The sequence below is a fragment of the Solanum stenotomum genome, chromosome 2 (assembly GCF_019186545.1).
Source record: "Solanum stenotomum isolate F172 chromosome 2, ASM1918654v1, whole genome shotgun sequence".
In the NCBI taxonomy this organism is placed as follows: Eukaryota; Viridiplantae; Streptophyta; class Magnoliopsida; order Solanales; family Solanaceae; genus Solanum; species Solanum stenotomum.
The window spans coordinates 56,384,091-56,400,756 of NC_064283.1; the positions used below are offsets into that span (position 1 = coordinate 56,384,091).

At 37.4% G+C, this 16,666-nt stretch overlaps 1 protein-coding gene across 1 annotated transcript in view; it reads right to left on the reverse strand.

Moving 5' to 3' along the window:
* The window catches only part of LOC125856733 (mediator of RNA polymerase II transcription subunit 15a-like), a 162,649-nt gene that overhangs the window by 10,002 nt on the left and 135,981 nt on the right, over positions 1-16,666 (reverse strand). The gene's annotated exons all lie outside the window — the stretch shown is intronic.

The window sequence follows — 16,666 nt, forward strand, 5'->3', positions numbered from 1 at the left end:
GATGTGATCACCTTTCCTTTATGTTCTTTCTTTTATGTTTTAGACATTTGTATGGGCAGCATCCCAAAGAGTTATTCAAGTTGTTTTAGATGGTTTGAGACAAAGTGTTGTAGACTTCCTCTTTCTTTTATAAAGACTTAGATTGTAAAGAAAAGTTTTAAAATTTCTGCATCATTTCTATTTACTTTATGTTATGATATGCTAAGTGGCTTCTTTTAGGCTTTTCGGGGTCTAGTACGCCATGTTAAATCTAGGGTGTACCCTTGGGTCGTGACAATACCCTAGATGAAAAGGTAGATTTCTTGAACTCTTCCCATGAAACTCTTTTCCATTCCTTAAAAGACACATCCCTTGTGCATGGCAAGGTAGTCGACCTTGATATTCTCTCCCTGTTAGACTGTCCCATCAAACCATTCTTTGAGTTTCAAGGTTGGGCCAATATCTTCTTTATTCCTATGGAAGTTTATGAACCTCTCATTCGACTCTTTTATGCAAATCTTTGATTCCCTAAGGTAGCAGAAATCAAATCCTTGGTTCTTGGTAGACATATCTTTCTTGACTGAAGAAAAGTTGATTCCATTTTTGATATCTCTTGTTCAGGTATCATGGATCCTCCTAAAAAAATTTGACCCTCTAAGTGTGTTGCCTCCTTTGATCAGGCCAAGCGTGAACTTGATATTGATCCCTCTGCTCCTCGTCCTTCCCATCTTGGTCCTAAAGATCTCTCATTTGAGACTAGGGTGATCACTCATATTGTTGCCACCACTCTTCTTCCAAGGGTTGGGTCTCACTCAACTCTGTATCTCTGTGTGGCATATGCTCACGTAAGCTTACTGACATAGATGTCAAATTGGATGCTCTAACCATATGTGTCACTCAAGTAAGTGACCTTATGTCTTCTATGACTGCAATGAGAGAAAAGGTGGACTCCTCAAAGATATACTACTTGCTGCTCACTTTAAGATAGATGTTGTTAAGGAAGTCACCAAAGAGACTGGTGCCGATGTGGCTCGCATCGTCTAAGGCTCAACCATATTGTCAAAGAGGTTATTAGGATTGCTACTAAGGTCCAGGCAGGCTCTAAATCCATTTCTACCTCTCTTTCCTCCAGGTTCGCGGAGATGTCCACTACCATTGTCAACACTCTTACCTACTTCCTGCTCCCTCGCTAATTTATCTGTCTTTATTGTGTTTATGACAATCTGCTGGTTTTGTAAAGGGCTGTGTTGCCCTATCTTTAAAACTGTTGTTTTATTTTTTTTTATGCTTTCTTCTTTCCTTTTTGTTGATGTCAATGGGGGAGAATGACTGAACTATTATGGTGTTGAACTATTATTTGCTGCTATTAAGGTATTGAACTATTATGTGTTGCTATTATTTTATGTTGTTGCTATTAGGGTGTCGTTGCTATTATGATTGTTGCTCTGTTGTTTTATAATTGTTTTGTTAGAGGTTGTCCTGTCTCTATCTTAAAAGCCACATGGGAATACTACTACGAGGCACAATAAGTTCAGGGGGGAAAATAGTAATACCATTCGGGGGGAGCTAATGAAGTCTCAGTCAGCTCTACCAGTCGACTATTGAAACATGGAAGTATCACTACTACATATTGTCATCATCAAAAAGAAAGAGATTGTTAGTGCAAGAATTATTTTAATAATGAAAAATTATGATCCTTTTAGGATAAAAGGAAAGATTCAAAAAGGCTAGACGACAACACCCTTGCAGCCCAAGGGGACTCGACGTAATATCCACATTGGATTCTAACTAGTATAAAAACATCTTGTGTCAATCTTATTTTCTGCACTTTCATTTTAAGTATTTACTTTTGGATCTAATAGTCAACTAGTGAATCTCACAAGTCGACTATTTGAAGAAGAAAAATGAAAAAGAGCAATTCACCTCCCCCACTTGCACCTTTCACTATGTCGATGGTGAAGCTCTCGAATGGTACCGTTGGTTATATCGCAATAATCAGTTGATTAATTGGGACCACTTTGCTGAGAAATTGGTTCATCGATATTGAAAATGGGAGTTAGACGCACTAGAGGGATGTTTGGCTAAGATACAACAGATTACGACAGTGGCAGAATATCGAAGTAGACTTGAAGCTCTCACCAATGAGACTACTCCCATCGGTGAGCACTGGTTAGTACATTTTTGGATTTCTGGGCTCTGAGCCGAATTAAATCAGTAGTGATGGATCATGAGCCTACTAAACTGGATCAAGCTATGTCTCTGTCCCTTGTGCATGAACAACGGATGAGCTCTGAGAAAAGGTCAACCCGGCCTGCCTTTACTAGAACAAATCTAATTTTACCTAGTCCTACTCTGATGCACCACTTCTTTAAACCTTCCTCATCGGCATTAGTCCCTACTGCACCACCACATGCACTCCCGAATCGCATACCCTTCAAATGTATATCCCCTGTTGAATTACATAGTCGTCGTGAAAGAGGCTTATGCTACAATTGTGATGAGAAATTCTCTCCTTCTCACAAATTTAAGGCGCTACCCTAATTACTGTTGCTTACTGAATATTCAGAGTCATTGCTAGAGTGGACAGAACCATTTGAATCTATGAAGTTTTGGCCGAAGACTTGAAACTTTTGGAGGTACAAGATCATTCTTCTATTTCTTATCAAGCTTTGTTTGGTGGAGATTTACCAACTACTTTGTATTTTATAGGCATTGTTAATGGTTCTCCAATTCAAATACTTATGGATGGGGTAGTACGCATAATTTTATACAAGCAAGGGCAGCCAATTACTTGCACATGGTGGTTGAATCCATTCCTAGTTTTTCTGTGGTAATTGGCAGTGGCCAATGTCTCCGTTGTGATGGGGTTGTGCGGGAGTTCCTTTACACATTCAGGGGTATGATTTGCATATGGATCTGTATGTTTTTATCTCTTCATGGAGTAGATGTGGTTTTGGGTGTCTCGTGGTTAGCAACATTGGGACCAGTTGTCACTGCCTATGCAGCCCGCATCTTCGAATTCTCCATGAGTGGTTCTCTTGTTCGTTGGGTGGGGGACTCTCCAACTGAGCTGCAACGAGTACACTTCCATAGTTTGTGACGTTTGGCCACCACGGATGCCATTGCTTCTTTTTATTGCTTAAAGTTAACTAATACTAGGAGCACAAGCCTCATTGATAAGTCTCTTCTATTAGCGCCTCTATTGGAATCCTTTGCTGATGTTTTCTATAAGCTCCCCAGCTTACCACCAATGAGATTCCAGGATCATGCTATAGATCTAACGCCTGGGGCCGGGCCTATAAATGTCAAGCCATATCGCTACCCCTATTTTTAGAAGCAAATTATGGAGCAACTTGTGACAGATATGCTCAATGATGGAGTTATTTGACCAAGTAACAGCCCTTTCTTATCTCTTGTGCTTCTTGTACAAAAGAAGGATGGTACATGGCGTTTTTGTGTGGGCTACTTTGAATGCATTACTTCATGGCACAAATTATTTTTCAAAGCTTGACTTATTGTCTGGATACTATCAGATTCGTGTCCAGCCTGATGACATTACGGAAACAGCTTTCCGAACTCATGAGGGGGACTATGAGTTCTTGCTAATGCCCTTTGGGTTATCCAATGCACCCTCCACTTTCCAGGCTACTATGAATGAGGTATTTCGGCCTTGTCTTCGCCATTTTGTGTTGGCTATTTTCGACGACATCCTTGTCTATAGCACAAACTGGAAGTCCCATTTGGAGCATCTCACCTGTCCTAGAGCTTCTTTGCTCTCGCCAATTGGTGGCTAAAAGGAGTAAATGTNTATCCAATGCACCCTCCACTTTCCAGGCTACTATGAATGAGGTATTTCGGCCTAGTCTTCGCCATTTTGTGTTGGCTATTTTCGACGACATCCTTGTCTATAGTACAAACGGGAAGTCCCATTTGGAGCATCTCACCATTGTCCTAGAGCTTCTTTGCTCTCGCCAATTGGTGGCTAAAAGGAGTAAATGTTTATTTGGCCAAAAGACCATTGATTATTTGAGGCATGTGATTTCTAACAAAGGTCTCATTGTCGATCCAGGTAAAATCATAGCTATCCAACAATGGCCAGCACGTAAGTCGGTCAAGGATGTTCGGGGTTTTTTAGGGCTCACTCGCCAACCAAATGCCACTCTTTTTGCTCTTTCTATCCAAACTTTTTCATTGGAACATGAGCTAAAGGCTTTGAATCAATCTCATTCAGACCTCTTAGCCATTCAACAAACACTCACTACACAGTCCTCTGACTCAGCTGGCTATGTTTTTTGTGAAGGACTGCTCTTTCACTGTGGCAGATTGGTTATCCCGGATGACTCTCCTTTATGCTAATGACAGCCATATGAGTTTCACTCCACTTCTGTAGATGGACATGCTGGCATAGCTCGTACCTACCATCGTTTGGCATCAAATTTCTTTTGGAAACACATGCGACGGGATGCTCGGACTTACTTAGCTTCTTGCCAAGTTTGCCAGTAAATGAATGCTCTCACCAGCTTCCTGCTGGTCTCTTATAGACCCTCCCCATTCCTGAATTGGTCTTTGAGGACATCGCCATGGATTTCATCACTTGCTTGCCTAGTTCTAAAGGAAGATCCACCATTATGNATATCTTCCATAGATTTTATCCAATATTGTAAATATTCGTAGTTCATTTTAATCTGAATTTATTTCTAAATCATACCATTCTATTCTTTCGAAGTCTAAATCATGTAGGTCTATTTCATATCATTCTTGATTTAATATATCTTCTGATTCGTAATCATTAAATATTTTTTCCCATATTATTCTTCTTAATTCGATTATTTCTATATTTTTAAGTACATATAAGATTAAAGTTTCGTAGTTTTTTATCATTTCATCATGCATGTATGTAGTCATGTTCTTTATTATGCAGATTTTTTATTTCAAATTATTCCTCCTATCATATTCATAATTGATTAAATTCATATTAGATCATTATGAACTAGATTATCCTTATCATGTTTTCCTGTCACTACTAGCATCGTACTTTAGCGGATACTTTCTTCTTATCAGCGCCTCAACTTTGTTTACTCCCCTAAACGGCTTTCCTCGCCTACCAGTTTCAACATTAGGACGACATAGTATAGAAGTTTTCTCCCTGTTTCCAGTGTGCTAATAAACTAGAAATCATGATTCAAATAATTCTAATACATAATAACTAACATAAATTTATTCAATCATATATATGATATTCAGGAATATATGAAATTAGTTCCGCATATTTTTTGAACAATATACATTTGGCTCTTGTTTAGTCATGCTATCTGAAATATCTGACTGGATTTTAGATTTATCTATTAACTTTTAAGTAATTAGTATCTTAAGAGAGTTTTTTGAGAGGAGAGTTTTTATTTAGGCCTTGCCCGCCTTTACAATGTTTACTACTAAGTCTATATATAGACATACAAATTTAATATTCTAAATACTTATCCTAACACGTTTTTTACACATGTCCACTACTATTTATTACTATTCATGACTACTATTCATAAATAGTTCTTATTTTGTCTACCACTATCCTCTTTACGACTTATTTGCACATATTAATAATGTACACTATCTACCACATACACTTGTCATTAGTTGTACACTTATTTTGAAAGACCCATATCTACTTTATGACAACTATTATGACTTTTACATTTACATTATTTTACACATAACTTTTTCTGTTCTTATCTTTCTTGTTTTCTTCCTCGTTGATTATTCCAGTTGGACGTCTGGAATTATATTATCTTCTCCATTGCACTTTGAACATATATGGTCCGGGTATTTATGACCAATTAGCTTGCAATATCTGGTTAATAATTCTGCTGAAATAAATCCTTCTTTTAGTGCTCGTGTCTTAGGTCGTTCTTCTGGCTTTAGTAGTGATAAAATCCATCTTTGGACTTCATCCATATCTGCTTTCCTTAGCTCCCTTGAATTGGAATAAATCATTAGCTGGTCTCTTGCATAGTAGCTCCATATAGCGTTTCTGTTTAAATAATTATTTGCTAACTCTTGTATAATCGTTGATATACCAATTATCCTTTTGTTGGCATAAAAATTTGGTATCTCTATTTTGCATATCTCTTCTTGTTGTCCGATATCCTCGGGTATAATCATATCTTTAGTTAATCCTATCTTGATAACCTGTATTCGAGGTTTTATTTCTTTGTATAATATCTCCGCTGGTGCTGTATAAAATTTTATATAAAATAAATTTCCTTTCGTAACTCTTTTGTATGTGACAAATGCTTTGTGTAGTTCTGGTATTCCACTAACTTCTTCTCCGTAGTATGTATATACGGTATTTAACAGTCCGTAGTTGTAACATGTTCTAACTAAATTAGCGTTAGTTTTCGATTGTGCAATTAACTTGTTATATCCTTGTAACTTTTGTGTCAAATAATCCTAGTTTGGTTCTTTTGTAGTTGATCTGGGGTTGCGGTTTAAATAGGTTTGGATTTTGTGGATATTTTCAATATAGGTTCGTGTGATGTAGTTATATGTCTTTTTCTCATTTTGGTTTTGCTAACTATCTGCGTATGTAGATGTTTGTCGTTCTATGGACATATGTCTAGGTGTCCTTTGGGTAAATGATTTTGCGAATAGCTGGTTTAAGTTAGCATTTTTATGTTGTTTATCGCTAACTTGTTTGCTTGTACCTGCAGCTGTATTTAAACAAACATTATGGGTTTTAAGAAGTTTCCCATCGTCTCCTTTTAGCTCTGGGTTTTTTTCGTCTTCTGATTGACGTAGCTCCGCATTTTTATAGTCATGCTGCTGACTAACTTTAGACTTCNAAGAACTAGGGAAGCCTTAATTCCTTTACTGAAAGCAAAACAAACAACCATAAAATGACTTGTGAAAATAACTCTTTATAATGTCCACTACCACCTTGACTTTCACAATCATTCACAATGCTTCAACAGAAACAAATGATGCAGATGCTAGAAATGAAAAGGAATTAGCCGCATTACAACATATTCCCACTATGAGAGCACTGTTTCTCAAGATGACAATCAACAGGAAAGGAACCAAAGAAGCAAAAGCGCTAATTTAGAGTTTTGAGCTTTCTGCATCAGTTCCCAGTTTGAGGAGTTTCCACTAAGGAAATAACCAATTATTAGAATGCAATATGCATTACACCTTGGTGCATGCTATATGCAAATTATGGTGTGTCATTTTACAAATCTTGCAAAGGAGCCAACCAAAATTTGAAACTATGATGAAGCACTTAGAGGGATGTTAATAACATACCTGCTGCACTTTAGAAGCAATTTTCTCGTATAAATCATTGACATCTGATAAATACATTTCCTTCATATACTTAATCTGCATCACAAATTTTCAATAAGTCAATTGCGGAAATGTCAAGAATGCATTCCCATGTGGTTAGGTGATAATTAGATCAACTGTATGATACAATAGAGAACAAACTAGAGAATCTTCACAAAAGAACCTTCCAGATAAAAAGGTTAAAAGTGAAGTAGAAGAGGAAGACTACAACTGATTAACATGTAAATGGTAAACTAAGTTACTAAGCTTTGCTTCCGTTATCCTCTTGGTGCTCAAATCAAGAATATAATATTTTAAAGTTAGGTTGCGAAATATAACACAATTTAATGGCAATCATTATTTTTTTTAACTTTACACCTTTATCATCAATGAGGTAAAACGAGGGTAAACAATGAAATAATAACAATGTAGTTTGCTTCACAAGTGAAAAACGATGGGATGGGGAATACAGAGCATGTTAGTGTTATATGTTTATTCTTGGAGAAATCAAAGTATTCCAACTTATTACTGGCTAAGTCAGGGATGTAAGTAGAGAAGGACGAGTTTCGAAGACGGAAGCATTGGATTTCTCTATAATAAGAAATAAAATTTAAAAAATAGAAAAAGTAAACCAATTAATACAGATGAACGAATGTCTTTTCACAAAAAACATCTTATAGCAATATATTCATGTATATACTTCTTGAACAAATAGGTTTATCCCTCAAATTAGCAATTAAAGATTTTAGTTGCCAGAAAGCAAATGGTGACATGCCATGAAGAACTTTGACCCGAACTCACAGACATATTATATATCTCATGAATTAAGTTAATATGATCTCAACACTCAACAACTAATTTTCTGTAATCAATTAATTTATCAAAATATACTTCATTTCTAAATTATATCAGGGCATTTGAAATTAATTTTTTGTCGTTAAAAATATGGGACCAAGACAAGCTTATACAGAGAACCATCACAGTGAGGATTCATGTTCGTTTCTAACAAGTTACCTGTTAACATGCTTAGATTTCTATTACCTCTAAGAAATGGAATACATAATGCACCTTGCGTGGAGAGGTATGGTCATGAATTTAGTTGTTCACTTGGTATGGTAAACCTCTTCTATTACTCTATAATCATAGTTAATATTTTGAAACATTCAACTATTTCTTATAATGTTATAACCAACCAATTTATCAAAATCCACGTATCAAATTTCCACAATTTTCAAAATCTTGTACAAATAAAAAGTACCATTCCAAACCATACCTTTTGGTAAAGCTCTTTCTACCAATTAGCTCCATTTGCGTTTTCCGTCTGAACTGTAGAATGTACAGGTGCTATAAGTAAAGAAAATGCAAATAGAGCTATAAGTAAAGAAAAAATTGATGGCAATGTTACATGTTTCAGGCATACTACCTCCCATCATCAATAAGTATTACGTAACTCTGTCCACTAAGGCTATGAAAGATGAGAAAAATCACCAAGGGTGTTTTTTTTTTCTTTGTTGGGATTCGAACATGAGGCCTCATGATTCGCAACCACTTCATTGACCACTATGCCGCACTCTTCCATCCAAATGTACTTGTCTAAGAAAGTTAAGTTTCCACTTTTATGGGTATTTGGCAATATATTAATACTTCTATCTTTTAATCTATACTATTATAAAAGTACGAACCACCAAAACAAAATTTGATTACCATTCATAAATGCACCTCTGTTGGATAATATTGTTATTACAATTAATTTTTACACTTCTTTTGAGCCAAGAGTCTATGTTCAAGTAAGATGTGCCTCTTTTACACTAAGATCTAGGAAGAGACCTCACTAGTAGGATTACACTAAGACGTACGAGGGATCTAGGACAATTAATCGAGATTATAGTATTATTTTTATTGGATAACAATAATGGGAGGATAATGAATTCGGGATATGTAATGATCTTAATTAGTATAGCTTAATTCGAAGCTGAATCACGGAAGGAGAATAACTACTTGGCAAATAAACGACCAAGATTATATCTCAATTAATGAGGCTGAAGAGTCAGGATCTCGCCACATTATCTGAAGGTTGTTATAAACTGTAGAAGGAGAGAGAATGCAACAATAAACTNCTAACACGCCTTAATTCGTTAGGTGGCGACTCTTCAATCCATCCAAAGCCCAAAAGAGTTGTTAGGTCGTGCACCAAAATTCGTTTTGAGAAAAACAGGGCGCGATAGAATGGCGACTCTGCTGGGAATATTAGGTTCTAACCATTACATGTTTCGTGCTTTATGTGGGGTTTACTGAATTATTTCATTGTTTGTTTGATTACTAGCATGTTAAGTTATTATTCGTTTTCCTTGTTTATTTGTTTTCTTATTTATTTTCTATTTTCCATATTCCACCCCTTTCCCTTCTTCCTTATTTGTTTATTTCCATGCTTCGCCCTTTCCCTTCTTCCTTATTTGTTTATTCCATGCTTCACCTTTTCCCATCTCCCCTTTATTTGTTTACTTGTTTGCATGATCCCATACCCTCTTTCCTTTTTTTGCTTGATTCTCTATTGTTTAATATGTTTACCTCTTTTTATTTATGCGTGTATTTATTTACTTATTTACCGCTTTCATAAAACTGCCTATGTGTTACTACTTTTCACCTAAGTGCTAAATGTTACTGCTTCGATAATTGACATTCCGTTCATACTTCCCCCAATTGGGATCCTCTTCCTTTTTTATTTTTGTTACCGTGATGTTGTGCCTTTGCACTTCTCACAACTACTCCAATTCTCTTCAAATACTCAATTATAGAGGGTCGACATATGCGTGGACGGAACGGATAGTTTTACTACCGTGAAACCACGAACCTTCTTGCATAGAATTACTTTCAAGTCTGTGTCAAGCCAACTCTTAGAAATCTTAGTTAGGTCATACATGTTGCATAAGCCCTAGGTGGTTTGACTCTTGGTGTCAATCCGCATGATTAGTAGCCACCTTATCGTCTAAAGGGCCCCAACACCCTTTAGACAAATTACATAATTATGTGTCAATGTGGTCATAATAATTAAATTAAGCCAAATTTGTCAAAATGAAGTTTAGAAATCGTTTGTTGTTTTGTTTGCAGAATCATGGACATTTTCAACTCCCCAAACCCGCAAATGGTCGTAGATGTAAACTACAAGCTAAGGAGCTGGTGGATTGATATTAAGAGGGATCGCGAAAGAGAGATTCATCAGCTGTTGGGCGGTCTTACCTACCTCATCTTTGTTATACAAAATCCTCACTTGATTAGGGTCTTGCTAGAATTTTGGGACCCTGTGAGGATGGTTTTCAAATTCGTGGATTTCAACTTGGCACCAATGATTGAGGAGATAAGTGGTTTCATTGACATGCCATACCACGAGTGTGAAATGATAGTACCATATAAGCCATCATCGAGGGAGTTCCTAAAAAGTCTGGGAATGAAATCAAATCCAACATTGCCTTCTCTAGACCTTGGGTGGATTCATTTCGACTTTCTGTATTCACGCTTTGGCCGAGATGATAGTTATTACTCTTTTATTGATGAGTTTGAATGCTCCGTCGAGGAATGGGAAACATATCGCCTAAATGCCTTTGCCATTGGCCTATTAGGGTCCCTAGTTTTTCCTAACATAAGGGGAATGATTGACACACGCTTGGGTTATGTGATTCGAGATTTAGCCCAAAGAGAGGGCAAACTTAGGAAAACCCTCGTACCTATGATCTTGGCGGAAATAATGAGGAGTTTGTCAGCATGCGTCGATGGTCAAATATTTTTCGAGGGATGCAACCTTTTGCTGCAATTATGGGTTATTGAACACTTCTACTTACGGTCTGATGTGGTAGACATTTTTCTTGGTTATGGCAACAAGATTGATAATCATCCAAGAAGAATGGTAGCTTTCACTGCCCTGTAGGATTCGTAGACTGGCAGATATTCTTGATAAAGCTCGAGAGCTACCGCATCCAATGGAAGCTCCATTGGTTGTCCACCCCTCATGCAATAGTAAGATGCGATGACCGATACTTCATTGAGCTCATTGGCTTAAAAGGTGTTCAACCATACTCTCCTTTTCGAGTACTCCGCCAATTTGGGCGAACTCAGCTAATACCACTCTGGTCTAACATGGAGCAGTTTAAGTATGAATTTGGATTAGATAAACCCCAAGTCCACATCATACTTCGAAGATGGGAGCAAGTGTTAATAATTCCTATGGGTGCACGACAGGCCTTATGCACACGTAAATATTACATATGGATCCTAGAGGAGGTCAAAGACAGAGAAGTGAGTGAGGAAGGGTACTATGGGCTCACTGATGAAAGAGAAAACATATGGGCACGCAACGTGTTGAAGATCAAGAATAAAGTCACTCCCTGTACAAGAAGTCAATCGGCGCCAAGCTCTTGGAACCAATATCTTTAAGATTTTCAGAATTTAGGATGACTTTCCCATTTGTTACCTCTTTCCCATAGTTTATTTCAGTTTTTCGTTTTTCAATTATGATGTATTGTTCGAATTTTTTAATAAATAAAGATCACTTTTATTTCTCTAACTCTAAACTCCAATTGGCAAATAAGGCTTGAATTAATTATTGTGCATCACTTATATGTCGTCTTAGGCCTACCTTTGGCTGAATGAGGCTCTTTGCATTTAGGGCGTTTATCTTAAAATAATGTGTTTGTTATCTCAATTAATGCAACGCTCTAACTTGAGTTTTCTTTTTGTTTTTACTGTTATTTTTACCTTTCCCCAATGGTTGATCTGTAGACCATAGTTTACCATACGCGATCAAATGACGCTCTTCCTTCTCTTCCAAATGAGAACCGCAAAGGGAAGAGGAAAGCGACTAATGAGAAGGTTATGAGTGAGACTATTGAAAAGAAGCATCCTTCGGATGAGTTGGTGTCAAGCTTGAAACAGAAAATAAAGAAGTTAGAAGAAGAGGTGTCGGATATGCGCGAGTGGGCCAAGTTGTTACTCTCTGTCGATCCCACTCTGGAGACAGACATGGATAAGTCGTCTGTCACAAGTCAAGCCACTCTCCAAGATAATCCTCCACCCACTCACCCTATTTCTCATCCTCCATCTACTTACTCCAGTTCTCAAAATCAACCAAGCTCCATTCAAATGCCTCCAGAGAACACTCACATTTCAAATTACCCATATCCTCCTCAATATCATGCTTATGGTTCCAGACCTCCATATCTTACTCTGAGCCTGTCGAGTCCTCCCTTACACGCTCCTCAATATCAAACACCTCTACACCGAGTCCCTTGGTATTGTGCGCCACTTTAAATGTCTCCATATCAAATGCCTCCATCCCAAAGGCCTCCTCTACCATATCAAAAGCCTATTTATCCTGTTCACAATGTCAAAACCCTCACTCAAAAACATATTCACAAAAGTCTAATCAACGTGGAGAAGAGGCCCATCAAAATTTACACTCCTTTGACTGAGCCCATGGATAAATTCTATGAAAAGTTGAGGATTGCTGGTCACATCGCCCCTGTCAGTGAAATAAGGATGAACACACGTGGAAGGTGGATTGAAATTTCTAAGGTTTGCGCTTACCACTCAGGTATGAAAGGACATACCATAGAAGAATGTCGTGATCTGAAAGACAAGATCCAGCAATTGATTGATACCAAGATCATATATTTGGAGGACTGTGCACCAAAGAAATCCCAACAGAAAACATGTTGAAGGTCATTTGAAGCACTTTCCAATAAAGGCTTATGTCATTTAAGCTTAAGTTCTCTACATTCATGTTCCGTCAAGTTCTGACAAGGAAGGTACCCATGTTAGCATATAGGCAATAAAGTTTGGTCAGAATCCATCTTTTGGTTGTTGATGTATGCTCCGTTTAATGTCTTGAACTATGCTCTTTGTATTTGGAACTACGTCAGACCTGATTCCTGTTTAAGCGGGGATACGTAGGCGCTCCTTTAGAGTTCGGTCTTATCATAATAAAAATCTCATTTTCCCCTTTAGACTGTGTAACTGGGGCAGAATTTTTGAGAGAGTCTCAAAAATTCCTTCAAAGAGCATTCTCCTTGCTAAATCTCGATACTGGGGCAGAATTTTTGAAAAGGTTTCAAAAATTCCTTCAAGAACATATTTTCTTGCAAATCAAGACCGGGGCAGAATTTTTGAGAGGATCTCAAAAATTCACAATAATCAAGCTACAATCTACATCAAAAATCAGAATAACAGAAGTTCTACATTGGGGCAGAAAATTTTGAAGGGACTTCAAAATTTTTGACAACACTTCAAAAGACATTCTAGAAGACGTCAAATGAGTATGCTACGTCGAATCAGGGATACAGATCAACCTCCCACTTAACTAACTATTTTTCTTTGAATGCAAAAAAGACAAGTACATATACAAGAAACAATTTCAACACTACTTGAAAGATCAATGTGCCGATATATCCGACAAATCGCTAATCAACGGCGAAGGACCAAACTCATCTATACTGATCTCAATCACCAGTCAAATGGCATACTATCCTTCCAACAGTATGAAGGATCAAGTTATTTTAAGCCCCGACAATCGCCAGTCAAATGGCATATTGTCCTTCCGACGTGATGAAAGACCAAATTACTCTATACTGAGCCTAAATCGCCAGTCAAATGGCATACTATCCTTCCGACAGGATGAAGGGCCAAGTTATTTTGAGCTCGACATATCGCTAATAAACGACGCCCTATTCTTCTAACATGAATGAAGTACCAAGTTATTTTGAACCCGACAGATCGCTAATTATTGGTACAATCAAATCAAGCTACTTTATATCAAGCCCGACAAATCAACATTCAACTGCACCCACTCATTACAATAGAACGAAGGGTCAAAGCTACAATATTCCAATTTCATCAACAAATGACACTCAATCCTTTCAATAAGACGAAGGTCTATGCCTCCAATCAACTGTTGCATGTGCCCGAGAATCGCATTATGCCCGAGAATAGCATTATGCCCGGATTGCATTGTGCCTGAGATCTACATGTGCCCGAGAATTGCATTATCTGCATGTGCCCGAGATTGCATTGTGCCCGAGATCTACATGTGCCCGAGAATTGCATCATCTGCATGTGCCCGAAGATTGCATTATGCCTGATATTGCATGTGCCCGAGAATTGCATCATCTGCATGTGCCCGAAGATTGCATTGTGCCCGATATTGCATGTGCTCGAGAATTGCATTGTGCCCGATATTGCATGTGCTCGAGAATTGCATTGTGCCCGATATTGTATGTGCACGAGAATTATATCATTGCATTGTGCCCGGTATTGCATGTGACCGAGAATTGCATTGTGCCCGATATTGCATGTGCCTGAGATTGCATTATGCCCGAGATTGCATTGTGCCCGAGATCTGCATGTGCCCGAGAATTACATCATCTGCATGTGCCTGAGATTGCATTGTGCCCGAGATTGCATTGAGCCCGAGGTTGCATTGTGCTCGATATTGCATGTGCTCGAGATTGCATTGTGCTCGAGAATTGCATATGTCTGAATAAACTCCAAACAAGCTACAAGTATCAAAAGATGCCCGAATTACAAATACGCTTTCTTTGCTCATTACTCATATTCTGACGGCGTCATGGTCTAAAGGCATCTTTCATGGCCTACGGACATCATATCATGGCCTAAGGATTTATTTTCTGCTTATCATGATCTAAATGTGTCATAGTCTAAAGTCATCATTTTCATGGCCCGCAGACAATATTTCATAACCTGAGGATATAATTTTTGCGTATCATGACCCTAGACATCATAGCCTAAGACATCATTTGTGAAAATATTTAAAGGATGCTATTCGACTAAATACGTATTTCTTGAAAATATTTCGAGTTTAAAATTTTAATCGATTTTGTCTAAAAATGGCGTATTCAGTATGCATGATTTTAAAAAAAAAATTATTGTAATTTTCATTAAATTATTTTCTTATTATTATATTTATCGATAGTTAAAGTTGAAATAGTTATTTTACTCAAATATTTTAAATTTTAAATGTGTCTAATATTTGTGAAAATATTATAATTTGTGTAGTATTTTATTAATTGGATAGCATTTCCTAAATCTTCTCTTAAATCATTTAAATTATAGCCAGCTATATTCAAGTTATTTCAATTTTAACCAGTCCAATTCAATCTCTCATGTCAATTATAACCATTTATCTATTCCAACTTTAGCTTATTTAATTCAATTTCAAATCACCAAGCCTTTTAATCCTAACCGTCGATCTTGTTCTATTTAATCCTGACCGCTCATCTTAAATATGTATATGGCTTAGATCAAATCTCCTATATCTTTCCTATTTTAACCTAAAAGACCCCATACCCTAAAAATTTGACCTCTCTCCTCCTCTCTCAAGAGATCGGCCGCCCCTCCACTTCCTCCCTTTCTCTTCTCCGGCGAACTCGAGCGGCACCCCGGCGAGGAAGGCGAGAGCAGCAGCTCTAGTCAGCGACAACAGCAACAACTCCAGCAACAAGGAATACGAAGCTAGCAGCTCTAGCTGCTCCGAGCGAGGACCACCGAGAAGCAGCAGCTCCAGTTGGCGGCGGTGAAAACAACTGCTAGAAGCAGCGAGCAAAGCAGCAAGGTTGCTCCTCCTCCTCTCCCTTCCCTTTCCTCTTCATATGTTTATATTAATCATTTGGGTAGTTAAAATAAAATTTAAATATTTGCTTATCTACTTGTGTAACTTTTGTCTTCTTGCTTATCTCTTTATTAATTGTTTAATATTTATTTGTTATCACTTAGTCTTGCATGTTTAACTAATTAATTAAAATAACTAAAGTGCTCCTTAATTGTTTATTGTCATGTCATCACTTAGTTTTGTATGTTTAATTAACTAATAAATAAATAAATTGATCTTAATTGTTTAATATTAGTTATCACTTAGCAATCATGTTTAATAAATAATCAATAAATGAAGTGACCTTAAATGCTATTTGTAACCCCCATATAAATTGCATGAGATATAGCCGGGACCCACATTTGTGGACCTCGAGGGATGCCTAACATCTTCCCCTCGAGGTAATTTGAACCCTTACCCTAATCTCTGGTTCATTGACCTTAGCTAGACTTAGTTAGGTTAGATAGGTGCCCTAACACGCCTTAATTCGTTAGGTGGCGACTCTTCAATCCATCCAAAGCCCAAAAGAGTTGTTAGGTCGTGCACCAAAATTCGTTTTGAGAAAAACAGGGCGCGATAGAATGGCGACTCTGCTGGGAATATTAGGTTCTAACCATTACATGTTTCGTGCTTTATGTGGGGTTTACTGAATTATTTCATTGTTTGTTTGATTACTAGCATGTTAAGTTATTATTCGTTTTCCTTGTTTATTTGTTTTCTTAT